The sequence below is a fragment of the Globicephala melas genome, chromosome 2 (genome assembly GCF_963455315.2).
Source record: "Globicephala melas chromosome 2, mGloMel1.2, whole genome shotgun sequence".
NCBI classification, from domain to species: Eukaryota; Metazoa; Chordata; class Mammalia; order Artiodactyla; family Delphinidae; genus Globicephala; species Globicephala melas.
In genome coordinates this window covers 173,745,380-173,762,438 of record NC_083315.2, presented here as the reverse complement: position 1 = coordinate 173,762,438, position 17,059 = coordinate 173,745,380, and the positions used below count along the sequence as shown (strand labels likewise).

General features: G+C 35.8%; 1 non-coding gene across 1 annotated transcript; it reads left to right on the top strand.

The window, feature by feature from the left end:
* Nucleotides 1-8,338: 8,338 nt before the first annotated feature.
* On the top strand, nt 8,339-8,445 carry LOC115867375 (U6 spliceosomal RNA). The gene has a single exon (XR_004045089.1). It is a non-coding gene; the product is annotated as a U6 spliceosomal RNA (small nuclear RNA).
* Nucleotides 8,446-17,059: the final 8,614 nt, after the last annotated feature.

Sequence of the window (17,059 nt, the reverse complement as noted above, 5' to 3'; positions counted from 1 at the left end):
CCTTACAGAGAAAACATTCATTTTTCCCACTATTAAGTATGATGGTAGCTATAGGTTTTTTGTAGATGCACTTCATCAGGTTGAGAAAGATCCCTTCTATTCCTAGTTTTTTGAGAACTTTTATCATGAATGGGTATTAGATTTTGTCAAGTGATTTTATTGGATCTATTGATATGGTTTTTTCCTGCCTTTATTCCCTTAATATGGTGTACTACATTATTTGACTTTTGGATGTCAACCAACCTTCTATTTCTGGGATAAGCCTTCCTGCTTATCATGTAAAACCATCCTCATTTATCACTTGGATCAATTTGCTAAGATCGTGGCATCAATTTTCATGAGGGAGATTGGTCCATAGTTTTGTTTTCTTGTGATGTCTTTGTCAATCTTTGATATCAGGAGAATATGGCTTCATAAATTGAATACTTCCTGGGAAGTATTTTATACTCCTCTGTATTTTGAAAGGTTTAGTGAAGGGTTGCTGTTATTTTTTCCTTAAATGTTTGGTAGAACTCACCAGTGAAGTCATCCTGGCCTGGGTTTTATTTTGGGGAAGGTTTTAAATTACTAATTCCCATTTCTTTGCTTAGAGATTTTCCTTTTTCTTTTTTTTTCTTTACTAAGGTTTGATATTTTATGATTTTCCAGGAACTTTTCCATATCTAAACTGTTTACGTTTTTGACAAAAATTTTAAGGGAAGGTTCATAACCTTCCCTTAAAATCCTTTTACTTCCCAGAATTCTGTATTGTTGTCTCCTCTTTCAATCTTGATTTTATTAAATCTTTCTTCTTTTCTAATATAATATTTTAAATATAAAATTTGCCTCTAAACATGGCTTTGATTACATCACAAATTTTAATGTCATATTTTCATTTTGTTTGATATACTTTTACAATTCCTTTTTATTTCTTCTTTGATTTATGCATTATTTAGAAGTGTGATGTTTGATTTCCAGGTATATGAGTATTTCCCTGATTTCTTTCTGTTGTTGATTTCTAATTTAACTTGTTGTGGTCAGAAAAGATACTTTATGTTATTTCAATTATTTTAAATTTGTTGACTACTTTTTATGCCTAGTATATGATTTATCCTGGGGAATGTTGCAGGTGTACTTGAAAAAAAAATGTGTTTTTTTCTGCTGTTAGGTGGATTGTTCTATATATATTAGTTAGGTCATGTTTGCTAGTGGTTTTTAAGTCTTATATATTCTTATAGATTTTCTATTTGTTCTATCATTTACCAAAAGAAGATTATTTAAATTAACTATATTAAATATAAGTATAAAATTGTTGAAGTATCTATTACTCTTCTCCATTATGTCAGTCTTCGTTTCATTATTTTAGGGCTCTGTTTTTAGGTGTATATACATTCATAACTATTCTTTCTCCCTGATGTTTCGATTCTTTATCATTATGAAATGTTCCTCTTTGGCTCTAGTAATGTCTCTTGTCTTAAAGTCTATTTTGCCTCATATTATTATAGCTATTGCAGGTCTTTTAAAATTACTACCTTTTCCCATCCTTTCACTTTCAATCTATTTGTATCTTTGAATCTAAAGTGTGTCTTTCATAGTCACCAATTAGTTGGATTTTGCTTTTCATGCAGTTTTACAAGCTCCAACTTTCAATTGGTGCATTTAATCCATTCACATTTAATATAATTATCAAGGTGGTTGGGTTTATGTCCACCACTTTGCAATTTGTATTCTGTATGACTCATGTGTTTTTATTACTCTTTTCCTCTTTTCCTGCCTCCTATATTGTTTAAAGCAATTTTCAAGGTGCAATTTTTATTCCTCTTTGACTTTTTTAGCTATATATTTTCTCTTAATCATTCTATGGATTACAATATGTATATTAAATTTATCACAATGTACTTCAGATTAATAATTTAATTCTGAGAAAATATAGCAATCTTACTGCAATCTTTGCTCCATTTCTTCACTTCTTTTTGAGTATATCTTTGTATAGCTTTTCTTAGTGGTTGAACTAGTTTATATACATAACATCACAGTCTACTGATGTCATCATTTTACTATTTCAAGGGAAGCTTAAAAAATACTATATATATATATATATATATATATATATAGTCTTTAGTGTTCAGGAGTTTTACTGTGACATGTCTTGCCATGGATTTATTTGGGTTTATATCTCTTTGGAGTTCATTTAGTTTCTTAAATATTTAGGTTTATGGTTTTTTTGCCAAATTTGGGGGTTTTTCAGCCAGCCCCACACTATTTCCCCTCTCCTTCTGGGACTCCAATGACATGAATGTTACCTTCATGTTATAGTCACACAGGTCCCTGAAACTCTCTTCATTTTTAAAATCTGTTTTCTCTTTTCAAGTTCAGTGATTCTTCTTTCTGTCCTTCCCATTCTGCTGTTGAGCACATCCAATGATATGCTTAATTTGGCTATTGTATTTTCCCATTCTATAATTTTCATTAGGAATTTTTTAATATTTTCTATTTCTTTGCTAAAACTTTCGACTTTTCATTTTTTTCAACTATGATCGTCTATATACTTACCTTTCTAGTTAAGTTTTATACTTTCATGTGTTTTCATGTAACTAATTAACATCCTTTCATTTCAACTTGAAGAATTCCCTTTGGCTTTTCTTGTAAGGTAGGTCTAGGAGATGAACTACCTCAGCTTTAGTTTGTCTGGGGAAGTCTTTATCTTTTCCTTCATTTCTGAAGGGTAGTTTTGCCCAATACAGTATTCTTGGTTGGCAGTTTTTTCTTTCATATGGGAATATATCACCCCACTCATTTCTGGCCTGCAAGGTTTCTGCTGAGAAATATACTGATAGGCTCATGGGAGCTCCCCTGTATGTGATGAGTCACTTTTCTCTTTCTGTTTTCAGAATTCAGGCTTGGAGGAGTGGGGAAAGGGCAGCTGTTGCTCAATTGTTGTAAAGTTTCAGTTATGCAAGATGAATTAGTTCAAGGATCTCCTGTATAGAATAACGCCTAGAGTGGACAATAATTTACTATGCTCTTAATATTTTTTAATTTTAAATTTTGTTAAAATTTTGATTTTGTAAAATCTCAGGTTAAGAGTTCTTAACACACACACACATACTTTGTAAAATCCCAGGTTAAGAGTTCTTAACACACACACACATACACACACAGAGACACAAAGGGGCACAAGGGAACTTTTGGAGGTGATGGATCTATTACCTTGATCATAGTGATTGTTTCACAGGTGTATGCATAACTCATCACATTATGTAATCAATGTATGAAGCTTATTGTCTATCAATTATACTTCAATAAAGCTATTTAAAAACAAAAAGTATGAAGAAGTGCTGAAATAAGAAATTATAAAAAGAAAGAAATAAAGAAAAAGAAATGCTAAAGGAAATTCTTTATGATGAAGGGATATATTACTAGATAGACTATCGGAGAGAACATGAAGATCAATGAAAATAGTAAATATGTAGTAAATAAAGAGACTATTTTTTCTTAATTTTTTTAAAACAAGTGATTGCTGTTATAACAATGCAGCAATGTAATGTGGAGTTTCTTACATGTAGAAATGAAATATATACAATTGCACAAAAAATGGGAGAGGGGTAAATAACATACTGTTATAAGATTCTTATATATTCAGGGGTATATTATTCATTCAAGGTAGACGTGCTTACATGTTGTGATCCTTATAGTAACCATGAAAAGAATAATGCAAAGAAATATGCTTAAATATCCAAAATAGGAGATAGAATGGATTGTTAAATATACTTGATTAAGGCAGGAAAGGAGGAACAAAGAAAAAAGACAAGAGGGACAAATAGAAAACAAATAGCTAAGGTGGTTTGTGACCACCTAGAGGAGTGGGATAGGGAAGGTGGGAGGGAGGGAGACGCAAGAAGGAAGAGATATGGGAACATATGTATATGTATAACTGATTCACTTTGTTATAAAGCAGAAAGTAACACACCATTGTAAAGCAATTATACTCCAATAAAGATGTTAAAAAAGAAAACAAATAGCTAGATAGTTTATTTAAACCTGACCATACCCATAGTTACATTAGATGTAAACGGATTCTCCTGGTGTTAAAGAGGGACATTTCATACTAGAAGTATCAATTCATTAAGGAGACTTACTAATCCTAAATGCATTTGCACCTTAAAGCAGAGCTTCAAAATACACGAAGCAAAAATTGACAAAATAAAGGGAGAGATAACATGTCCACAATTATAGTTGGAGACTATAATGTTCCTCTTTCATAAATTTGTGGAACAAGTAGACCAAAAATCTGTAAGATATAGGACATTTGAATAACACTCTCCACCATATTGATGTAACTGACATTTATAGACTATTACAGCCAACAAATGCAGAATACACATTCTTTCCTCTTGCCCATGAAACTTCATCAAGACAGAACATATGTTGTGTTATAAAGCAAATTTTAGTATAGTATTTCAGAAGAATTAATGAAGAGTAAGTTCTCTGACTGCAATGGAATTAAAGTAGAAATCAATACAGAAAAGATAACTAGAAATTTTCGAATTTGGGGATATGAAGCAATGCACTTCTAAATAACCAATGGGTGGGTAAAAAAGACAAGAGAAATTAGAAAAATCTCAAACTTGATGAAAATGCAACATGTCAAAATACGTGGGGTACACACATTTACAAAATACCTAACCAGTAGTCCTCAAAACTGTCAAAATCATCAAAAACAAGGGAAGTCTGAAAAATGGTCACAGAGGAACCTTAAGAGACATGATGACAAAATGTTGCGTGTGCCCTGGATGGGATCCTGGAACTAAAAAAGGGCACTTGGCAAAAACTTAGGAAATCCACATAAAGTATGGACTTTAGTTAATAATAATGTATCAGTATTTGTTCATTAGTGTGACAAATCTGTCTTATACCTGTATGCATACTTACATCATACCTGTGAGATATTAACAATAGGGAAGCTAGGTATGTAGTGTACAGGAACTCTTTGTACTGTCTTTCTAAAATTTTTATAAATCTAAAAGTATTCTTAAAATTAATATTTTAAAAGATATGTGGGACTCAGCTAAATCAATTTTAAAGGAACATTGTAGGTTAAAATGTTTATATTAAAAAAGAATACAGGGGCTTTCCTGGTGGTGCAGTGGTTGGGAGTCCGCCTGCTGATGCAGGGGGCACGGGTTCGTGCCCCGGTCTGGGAGGATCCCACGTGCCACGGAGCGGCTGTGCCTGTGGGCCATGGCCGCTGAGCCTGCGCGTCCGGAGCCTGTTGCTCTGCAACGGGAGAGGCCACAGCAGTGAGAGGTCCGCGTACCGCAAAAAAAAAAAAAAAAAAAAAAAAAAAAAAAAAGAATACAAATTTGAAATCAATGACTTATCTTCTATGTTAAGATAGCATGGAAGTAGATTACATAGAATATGGCCAAGCAATATAAAAAGCCAAGAAACCCAAAAGTCACTTCTTTAAAAACATTAATAAATGGATACAAATCTAGCAAGACTGATTTTTTAAAATAGAGAAAAATCAAACCTTCAATATCAGGAATGAAAGAGAGACCATCACTACTATTTTACAGACACTACTAAGATAATAAGGGAACATCATGAGCAAATTTATGCAAATTTATTCAACAACTTATATGAAATGGAAAATTCCCTTGAAAAACTCAACTTACTAAAGATAAGAAAAAACAGAAAATCTGAAAATTCCTATATTTATTTATTATGGAACTTGAATTTATAATTAAAGGCCCACGAAACTTCAGGCCCAGATGGCTTCATTTTTTATTTCATCAGACTTTTAAGGAAGAAATAATACCAACGCTAGGCAAAGTTTTTCAGAAAATAGGAATGAACGTTTCCCAATGCATTTTATGAGGACCATCTGATACCAAAATCTGAAAAGCATATTATAAGAAACAGAAAATTACAGACCAATATTGTTCAGGGACTGGAGGCAAAAATTTTCAAAATATTAGCAAATCAAATCCAACAGTATATAAAATGATAATACATAATGGCCAACTTAAGTTCATGTCTGGAATGCAAATTTCAGTTAACAATTTAAAAAATAGTTCAGGGTAAGTCATCCCATTAACAAATTAAAGAGAAAAATGATATGATCCTCTATCTGATAGATGCATAAAAAGCATTTATAATGTTCAATGTTTACCTATGATTTAAAAATTAAAAAAAAACTCTCAGTGAACTAGTAATACTAGAAAACTTCCACAAAAAAGGAAATGTACCAAAAAAAAAAACAAAAACCCATAGCTAATATCACACTTGATAGTGAAAGCCTGAACTTTCTCCCCCAAGATGAAAAATAAGGCAAAGATTTTCACTCTTACTACTTCTATTCCACATTGTTCTGGAGGTCATAGCAATTGCAATAAAGCAAGGGAAGTGTAAAAGATATAAAAATTACAAAGGAAGAAGTAAACTTTCTTTATTCTCAGATAACATGATTCTGTATATGAAAATCTCTTTTAAAAATCTACCCCAAAACCCCCTTATTCTAGAAGTAATAAGTTAATTTAGCAAAGTTTCAAGATAAATGGTGAGTATACAAAAATCAAATTTATTTCTAAATGCTAGCAAGAACAACTGAAAAATAAAATTTAAACATAATACCATTTAAAAGAACATAAAACATAAAAAATTAAATGTATTGTGTTCGTAAATTAAAGAAGACGCAAATACATGGGGAGCCGTGCCATAGTCATAAGTTGGAGACTCAGTGTTATTAGAATGTCAATTCTCCCCATATTGGTCTACAGATTCAACATAATCTCAATCAATATCTCAGCAGGCTTTCTAATAGAATTTGATAAACTGATTCTAAAATTTATATAGAAATGGACTTCCACCTCCAGCTAAGATGGAGTAACAGGGATCAAATGCACTCTTTCCTCTGAAACAACAGTAAGAAGACAAACATATAAAACAATGTTTTTCAAGACCCTCAACATCAGGCAAAGACGGACAGTGATCCCTGAGAGACAGGAAACCATTGAGGTGAACAATTGAGAAGAAGTCTCTTGTTCATGAATCAGAAAACTAAGTATTGTTAAAATTGCAAATCGACCCAAATCGATCTATAGATTTAATGCAATCACAATAAAAAACCCAACAGGCTTTATTTTTGGTAGAAATGGAAAAGCCAATTATAAAGTTTACATAAAAATGCATAGGACCTAACATGGCCACAATAACTTTGAAAAAATAAAAGTTAGGAGGTTAACTCTGATTTCCAGACTTATTAAAAAACTATCATGTAAAAACACTAATTTGAAAAGTTATATACACCACCCCATGTTCATTGCACCATTATTTGCAATGGAAATAATGGAAACAACCTAAGTGTCCATTGCTGGATGAATGGATGAAAAAATGTGGTGTATATATACAATGAAGTACTATTCAACCATAAAAAAAGAATGAAATCTTGCAATTTACGACAACATGGATGGACCTTGAGGGCATTATGCTAAGTGAATTAAAGCAGACAGATAAATATAAACACTGTATGATCTCCCTTACATGTGGAATTAAAAACAAACAAATGACACAAACATCAACAAAAACCAAGCTCACAGATACAGAGAATAGACTGGTGGTTGCCAGAGGTGGGGGTGGAGGAGTGGGTAAAGTGGGTGAAGGGGTCAAAAGGTACAATCTTCAGTTATAAAATTAATAAGTCAATGGGATACAATGTAGAGCATGGTAACTATAATTAATAATACTGTGTTGCATATTGGAAAGCTGCTAAGAGAGTAGATCTTCAAAGTCCCTATCACAAGAAATAATGTTTTGTGACTATGTAAAAAAAAAAGCTATAGTATGATATGGACAAAAGATGGACAAATACTTTAATGGAACAGAACAGTGAGTTTAAAATTGGACTGCAAAACTGATTTTTGACAAGAGTACCAAAATGGGGAAATGGAGGTCTTTTCAACAAATGGTGCTTGGTCAATTGGGTACCAGTAGCCCATAAGTTGGACTTTGATCTGACTTGCACCATATACAAAAATTAACTCAAAACAGGTTTTAGACCTAAATGTAAAACCTAAAACCATAAGTCTTCTAAAGGAAAATATAAGAGAATATTTTTGTGACCTTGAGTTAGGCAAAGATTTCTTGGATATGATATTAACAGTGTGATTCACGAAAGAACAAATTGATAAATTATGCTTCACCAAATTGGAAACTGCTCTTCAAAAGACACTCTTAAGAGAATGAAAGGACAAATTACAGATTAGGAGAAAATATTTTCAAAGCATATATCTGACAAAGGACTTGTATCTAGAATATACAAAAATGTTCAAAACTCAATAGTAAAAAAACAAAATCTGTGTTTGCTTCGGCAGCACATATACTAAAATTGGAACAATACAGAGAAGATTAGCATGGCCCTTGCGAAAGGATGACACGCAAATTCGTGAAGCGTTCCATATTTTTAGACAGCCTCTTCAATAAGTGGTGCTGGGGAAACTGGACAGCTACATGTAAAAGAATGAAATTAGAACACTCCCTAACACCATACACAAAAACAAACTCCAAATGGATTAAAGACCTAAATGTAAGGCCAGACTCTATAAAAACTGTTAGAGGAAAACATAGGCAGAACACTCTATGACATAAATCACAGCAAGATCTTTTTTGACCCACCTCCAGACACTTTAAAACTCTTAGAGGAAAACATAGGCAGAACACTCTATGACATAAATCACAGCAAGATCTTTTTTGACCCACCTCCAGACACTTTAAAACTCTTAGAGGAAAATATAGGCAGAACACTCTATGACATAAATCACAGCAAAATCCTTTTTGACCCACCTCCTAGAGAAATGGAAATAAAAACAAAAATAAACAAATGGGACCTAATGAAACTTAAAAGCTTTTACACAGCAAAGGAATCCATAAACAAGACGAAAAGGCAACTGTAAGAATGGGAGAAAACATTTGCAAATGAAGCAACTGACAAAGGATTAATCTCCAAAATTTACAAGCATCTCATACAGCTCAATAGCAAAAGAACAAACAACCCAATCCAAAAATGGGTGGAAGACCTAAGTAGACATTTCTCCAAAGAAGATATACAGATTGCCAACAAACACATGAACGGATGCTCAACATCACTAATCATTAGAGAAATGCAAATCAAAGCTACAGTGAGGTATCACCTCACACCAGTCAGAATGGCCATCATCAAAAAATCTACAAACAATAAATGCTGGAGAGAGTGTGGAGAAAAGAGAACCCTCTTGAACTATTGGTGGGAACGTAAATTGATACAGCCACTATGGAGAACAGTATGGAAGTTCCTTAAAAAACTAAAAATAGAACTACCATACGACCCAGCAATCCCACTATGGGGCATATACCCTGAGAAAACCATAATTCAAAAAGAGTCATGTACCACAATGCCCATTGCAGCTCTATTTACAATAGCCAGGATGTGGAAGCAACCTAATTGTCCATCGACAGATGAATGGATAAAGATGTGGCTCATATATACAATGGAATATTATTCAGCCATAAAAAGGAATGAAATTGAGTTATTTGTAGTGAGGTGGATGGACTTAGAGTCTGTCATACAGAGTGAAGTAAGTCAGAAAGAGGAAAACAAATACTGTATGCTAACACACACATATGGAATCTAAAAAAAAAAAAAAAAAAGGTTCTGAAGAACCTAGGGACAGGACAGGAATAAAGATGCAGACATAAAGAATGGACTTGAGGACACGGGGAGGGGGAAGGGTAAGGTGGGATGAAGTGAGAGATTGGCATGGACTTATATATACTATCAAATACAGCCACATAGCACAGGGAGATCAGCTCAGTGCTTTGTGACCACCTAGAGGGGTGGGATAGGGAGGGTGGGAGAGAGACACAAGAGGGAGGATATATGCGGATATATGTATATGTATAGCTGATTCACTTTGTTATAAAGCAGAAACTAACACACCATTGTAAAGCAATTATACTCCAATAAAGATGTTAAAAAATAAAACAACGAATTTTTAAAGTGCACAAAATACTTGAATATACACTTCACCAAGGAAGACATATAGATGGCAAATAAACAGAAAAATAGGCTCAACATTTGTATCATATATGAACTACGGATTAAAACCACAGCATGGAGTTTCCTTAAAAAAACAAAAAATAGAGCTATCATATGATCTAGCAGTCCCACTCTTGAGCTTATGCCCAGAGAAAACCATAATTTGAAAAGATACATGCACCCCAATGTTCATAGTAGCACTATTTACAATAGCCAAGACATGGAAGCAACCTAAATGTCCATTGACAGAAGACTGGATAAAGAAGATGTGGTATATGTGTATATATATATATATATATATATATATATATATATATATATATATATATAAATGGAATATTACTCAGCCATAAAAAAGAATGAAATAATGCCATTTGCAGCAACATTGATGGACCTAGACATGATCATACTAAGTGAAGTAAGTCAAAGACAAATGTCATATGTTGTCGCTTATATGTGAAATCTAAAACAATGATACAAAAAACTAAAATCTAAAAAACTTATTTATAAGACAGAAACAGACATGGAAATCAGACTTACGGTTACCAAAGAGGAAAGCAGGGGAGGAATAAATTAGGAGTTTGGGATTAACATATACACACTGCTGTATATAAAATAGATAACCAACAAGGATCTACTGTATAGCACAGGGAACTCTACTCAATACTCTGTAATAACCTCTATGGGAAAAGAATCTGAGAAAGAATAGATATATGTATATGTATGACTGAATCACTTTGCTGTACACCTGAAACTAACACAACATTGCAAATCAACTATACTCCAATATAAAATAAAAATGAAAAAACCACAATGAAATAGCACTGCATGCTACAGAGTACGATTAAAATGAAAAGACTGACCAAACCAAACGCTAACAAAAACGTGGAACAACTGAAACTCTCATATATGGCTGGTGTGGATGCAAAACACCACAGCACTTTGAAAATCAGTTTGGCGGTTCCTAAAACGTGAAACATACCCCCACCATATGTTCTGGCCATGCCACTCTCAGATATTTACACAAGAGAAAAGAAAGCACATGTTGACAAACATACTTGTGCACGAATATTCACAGTGGGTCTGTTTTTAATACCTCCAAATGGGAAACAACCCCAGATCTCCAGCAATCAGTAGATGGATAAATAAATTTTAGTATATTCATAGAATGAAATGCTACTGAGCAATGAAAGAAGAGAATTATTGATACACTTAATATGTATGGGTCTCGGAAAAATTGAGTGAAAGATATCAGATTAAAAAAATGTACCTACAGTAGATTCCATATAAGTAAACTCTAGAAAGTACATACTAATCTGAGCGCAGAAAGCATGTCAGGGGTTGTCTGGAGGGAGGGGAGGAGGGAACGTAGCCATTACAAAGGGACCAAAGGAAACTTCAGGGGACGATGGATATATTCATTTGCCTGATAGTGGGGATGGTTTCACAGGTACATACATATATTTCAAATCCTATCAAATTTTACACTTAAAATATATGCAGTTAATTGTATGTCAGTTATTATATCTCAGTAAAGCTGTTCAAAAATTTATATGGGGCTTCCCTGGTGGCGCAGTGATTGAGAGTCCGCCTGCCGATGCAGGGGACGCGGGTTCGTGCCCCGGTCCGGGAAGATCCCACATGCCGCGGAGCGGCTGCGCCCGTGAGCCATGGCCGCTGAGCCTGCGCGTCCGGAGCCTGTGCTCCACAACGGGAGAGGCCACAGCAGTGAGAGGCCCTCGTACCGCAAAAAAAAAAAAAAAAATTATATGGAGATATAAAGAACCTAGAATAGCCCACATGAGAATGTAATAGATAAACAATGTTGATGGACCTGCACCACTTGATTTCAAGAATGGCCATAATGATACAGTAATTATTTCAGTATGGTATTGGCATGTGGTTAGACAAACAGATAATGTAACAGAATATAGAGTCTAGAAATAGATTCACACATATATGGCCAATTGAAATGTGATGAAAGCCCCAGTGTAATTCCACGGGGAAACGAAGCTCTTTCCAACAAATGATACTGGAACAACTTGATAACCATATGGGAAAAAAATGAATCTTGACTCTATCGTCACACCATACAAAATTGTTTTAATGTGGATCACTGACCTAAATTTAAAAGATAAATCACTGGAAAATGTCTATGGGACCTTGGTGCAAGCACGGGTTCTTAGGGTCCAAAAATGCTAACTATAAAGGAAAAGGATGATAAACTGGATTTTATAAAAATTAAAGATTTCAGCTCTGCTCATTAAAAGACTCCTTTTAGTAAAGTGAAAATGCAAGCAACAGATTGGGAGAAAATATTTACAGTACATATATTTGAAAAAGGACTTATAGCCCAAATATATACATAACTACTATAAATCAAAATGAAAAAGATAGCCCTATAAAATATGAGTAAAATATTTGCATAGATACTGTTGTGGTCCACACACGGGTTGGAAAAGAATTTCCAGACACAAGGCAGAATGTAAGGAAGATAGAGTTTATTAAAGAGAAGGGTCACTGCAAAAACAGCAGGCCGACTTCCTGGTAGCCAGGGAGAGCCAACAATGAGCATGGGTTGCTTGCCTGTTTTTATAGCCAGGGAACCTGTTAAGTCATCTGCTGACTGGGCAGAGTATGTATACTTTCAGTGTGCTGAGTGGAAGAAAAACGGGGCAAATGTCTTTCCTTATATGGGATGGGAAAGGGACAGGGCATGCTTCTTGGGAGGGTTCTGGGACATTGCAATGGTCACACTGTGACAGAGTGATAGGAGTCCTGTAACTCTTTGTTCTGGCAATATTGGCTCTTTGAGTTTATCTTTTTCTTTGTCCTTGGAGCACACCGCAGATACTTCACCAAAAAAGATATACAAGTGGCCGATATGTTCGTGCGAAGGTACTTAGCATTATTAGTGACCAGAGAAATGCAATTTAATACCACAATGAATTTAGCCCATTTCATACCCACAGAATGACTAAAATTAAAAACTGACAATATCAAGGGCTGCTGAGAATATAGAACAATCAGGCTTCTCATAAATTACTGTGAAAATGTCAAGTGCTACCACCACTTTGGAAAATCCTTTAACGATTACTTATACAAGTAATATACACTTAGTTCATAATTAAGCAGTTCTACTCTTAGCTACTAACCTAAGAGATATGAAAACATAAAATACTTGTATAAAACTATTCATAGACATTTTATTCATGATAACTAAACGCTAGAAATAGCCCAAATGACCAACAACAGGAGAATGGATAAATTGTGGTTTACTACTTGGCAGCAAAAAGGAATTGATTTTGTGTGATTGATACATGCAAGACCGTGAATGAATATCCAAAGCATTATGTTGCATGAATAAGTCTTGAAAACAAATGAATGCCTACCGTACAATTCCATTTACAGGAAGTTCTGCAACAGGCAAACTAGTTATTGTTGGAAAGTAAGAACAGTGACTGGAATGGGCTATGTGATAATTATCTGGGGTGAAGAAATGTTCCACATCTTGATTTGGGAGTTGGGTACATGGTGTACACATTTGTCAAAATCATCAAACTGTATACTTCTAATCTGTGCATTTAACTATGTGTAAATTAGGCCTCAATGAAAAAAGTATTGTGGAAAAAATATAGCAGTCACGAACATATGTTCTCCTAAAAAGATAACGTTGGAATACATGAAGCCACAGGCAATGAAACTGTGGATTAAACTAGATAAATCAACAATTAAAACTGTCATTTAAAATCTCCCTCTTAGAAACTGATAGATCAAGCAGTCAAAAACATAAAACAAAGAGACAGAAGACTGGAATAACATAATAAACTTGAGCTCTTAAGAAATTGAAATAACAATCAAAGACGTTCCCCTCAAAACATCCTCAGTGACAGAGAGGTCTAGATGAGAGTTCTACGAAACAGTTAAGGATCAGATAAATACTCTTAGAGAAGTTGTTCCAGAAAATGAAATAGAATATAAGGGAAATCTGCCAACTTATGGGTGAAAATAACATTTATCCCAAGTTCAGATATGGTCAATACAAGGAAAACAATAGGTCTACTTCACTTATAAAAATAGAGGCAAAATTCCAAATAAGCTGCTAGCTAATTAAACCTACAGAGTATTTTGAAAAATGATCTAGTTGAGTTTATTCCAGGACTGCAAGAACACCAGAAATTCTCTCAGGGTTATTTACCATATTATCAGACCAAAGGAGCAAAATGACTCTTAAAAGATGCAGCAAAGTATTTGATAAAGTTCAGTGTCTTTTTGTGATTTTAAAAAATCCTCAGGAAACGCTGAGTAGAAATGAACACTCTTAATGTGATAAAGGTTTTGCATATTAAAAGTTTCCAGAAAACCTACTACTCTGTAGACAAACTTTAGATTCTTTTTTTTTTTTTTTTTTTTTTTTTGCGGTACACGGACCTCTCACTGATGTGGCCTCTCCCATTGCGGAGCACAGGCTCCGGATGCACAGGCTCAGCGGCCATGGCTCACGGGCCCAGCCGCTCCACGGCACGTGGGATCCTCCCAGACCGGGGCACGAACCCGTGTCCCCTGCATCGGCAGGCGGACTCTCAACCACTGCGCCACCGGGGAAGCCCTAGATTCATTTCTTTTAATGCTGGAAACAGAACAAGTAAACACACCACAGCTATACACGCTAATTAGAGGAAGCACTGGCTAATTCCATAACATGAGAAAATGAAGGGATTGGAAGGGAAGAGGGAAGAGGCACCTCTGTCATTACCCACAGATTATATATCATCTTCATAGAAACCCACCAGAAAGAACAGAAAATTGATTGGAACTAATAATAGAGTTTAGCAAGATTGCTGAATACAAGATCAACTTACTAAAATTAGTGGCTTTCCTCTATACCAGTATTAACCAATTAGAAATATAATAGAAAAAGAGATACACTCACAAGAGGAACAAAAACTATGAAGTATCTAGAAATTAAGCCAGAAACGAACGCAGAAAACCATTATAAAGGAAAAAAATTAAAATTTAAGAAATGTAAAGTCCGCAAAAGAAGACATGAAAATATGGAGAAAGAAAATTGAAAGCATTTAAAGGACATGGTATTGGTCCCCTTGGGCTCTGCTGTCACAAAATACCATGGACTGGGGATGGGGACATGGAGCTTGAATAAGAGAAATGCACTTCTCACAGTTCTGGAAGCTGAGAGTCTGAGATCAGGGTGCCAGCACTGTCGGGCTCTGGTGAGAGCCCTCTTCCTGGCTTGCAGATGGCTGCCTTCTTGCTGGGTCTTCACACGACGGAGCAAGCGAGAAAGCAAGTTCTCTGGTGTCTCTTCTTATCAGGGCACTAATCTCCTCACACAGACCCACCTTTATGACCTCATCTTACCCTAATTACCTCCCCAAAGCCCCATCCCCAAGCACCATCCTATCGGGGGTTAGGGCTTCTAAGCATTTGGGGAGGACCCAAACATTCATTCCATAACAGACTTAAAGGAAAACATGAATAAAATGGAAAGAGACTCTTTTTATGGGTGCTTAAAATTGTAAAAATGGCAAATCTTCCCACATTAATCTATAAATTCCATGTAATTGTGTGAAAGTACCAGCTGAATTTTTGGATGGACTTCAACTCATTCTAAAACACGTAGAAGCCAGAATGTCCCCAAATTGCCCAGTCTGGTTTGAAAGAGAAGGGCTCAGAGTTGGTGGTGGTTGTTGGCCGTATGATGGAGACCTCCTACAAAGACAATGGATTCGTTTTCACTGCTGTGTAACAAATTAGTACAAACTCATGACTCAAAACAATGTGTTATATTCTAGTTCGGTGAGTCAGAAGTCTGGGGTAGTGTGGCTGGATTCTCTGCTCAGGGGGCGTCTCTCAGTGTGGGTGTCAGCTACTTCCTTCCTCTCTAGGAGCCCAAGGAAGAATACACTTCCAGGTTCACTCAAGGTGTTGGCCAAAGTCAGTTCCTTGTGGTTGTAGGACTGAGGACCCTATTTCCTTGCTGCCTGTCAGCCTGGGGCTGCTCTCATCATCCAGAGGCCGTCTTCATTCCTTTCCAGGTGGGCCCGCCGTCTCTAGAACCAGCAATAGAGGAGCTCCTTCACACTGAATCCTGCTCACGTTTGAAATTATAGGAGTGATGCCTCCACCATAGGACTCTAGGGGAGAGGATCATACACAGCAGATGCACCAGGGTGGCCTCTTGGGGCCATCTTAGAATTCCATCTACCACACCATGATAGAGAAAACAGAATAGAGAGCTTAAAACCCCACCCTTTATATATGGAAACATAGCATATAAGAGAGATGGAATCACAAACCAGACGGGAAAGGATAAATTATCTGATTTCCACCATAAGGAAATTGACTACACAGAGGAAAACATTAGATTGATTTCCTACAATCTCATACCACACACATGGTGAATCTAGATGGGTTAAACATAAATGGATCAAATACTGTGGGTGAGGAGTAAAACTATAGAATTATTAGAAAGTGTTCGGCATACTCTTGCAACCTTCAGATAGGGTGGGACTTCTGAAACATGGTCCTTTACACATCACAACCCAGAGGATGACTTGCTGATGGGTTTGACTACATCAGAATTAAAAATGTTGGTCCGGGGGCTTCCCTGGTGACGCAGTGGTTGAGAGTCCGCCTGCCGATGCAGGGGACACGGGCTCGTGCCCCGGTCCGGGAGGATCCCACATGCCGCGGAGCGGCTGGGCCCGTGAGCCATGGCCGCTGAGCCTGCGCGTCCGGAGCCTGTGCTCCGCAGCGGGAGGGGCCACAGCAGTGAGAGGCCTGCATACTGCCAAAAAAAAAAAAAAATGTTGGTCCGTTGGAAATAGGGTTAACAGGCAGAGGACAGATGGTATTGATAATATGGTGTTTACAATACTGGAATTGATAAAAGATTACTATCTAGAACATGCAAGGGTCTCTGACAAATCAATAAGAGATGGGCAACCCGCAGAGAACAATGGACAATTGGAAGAAGGAAAAACC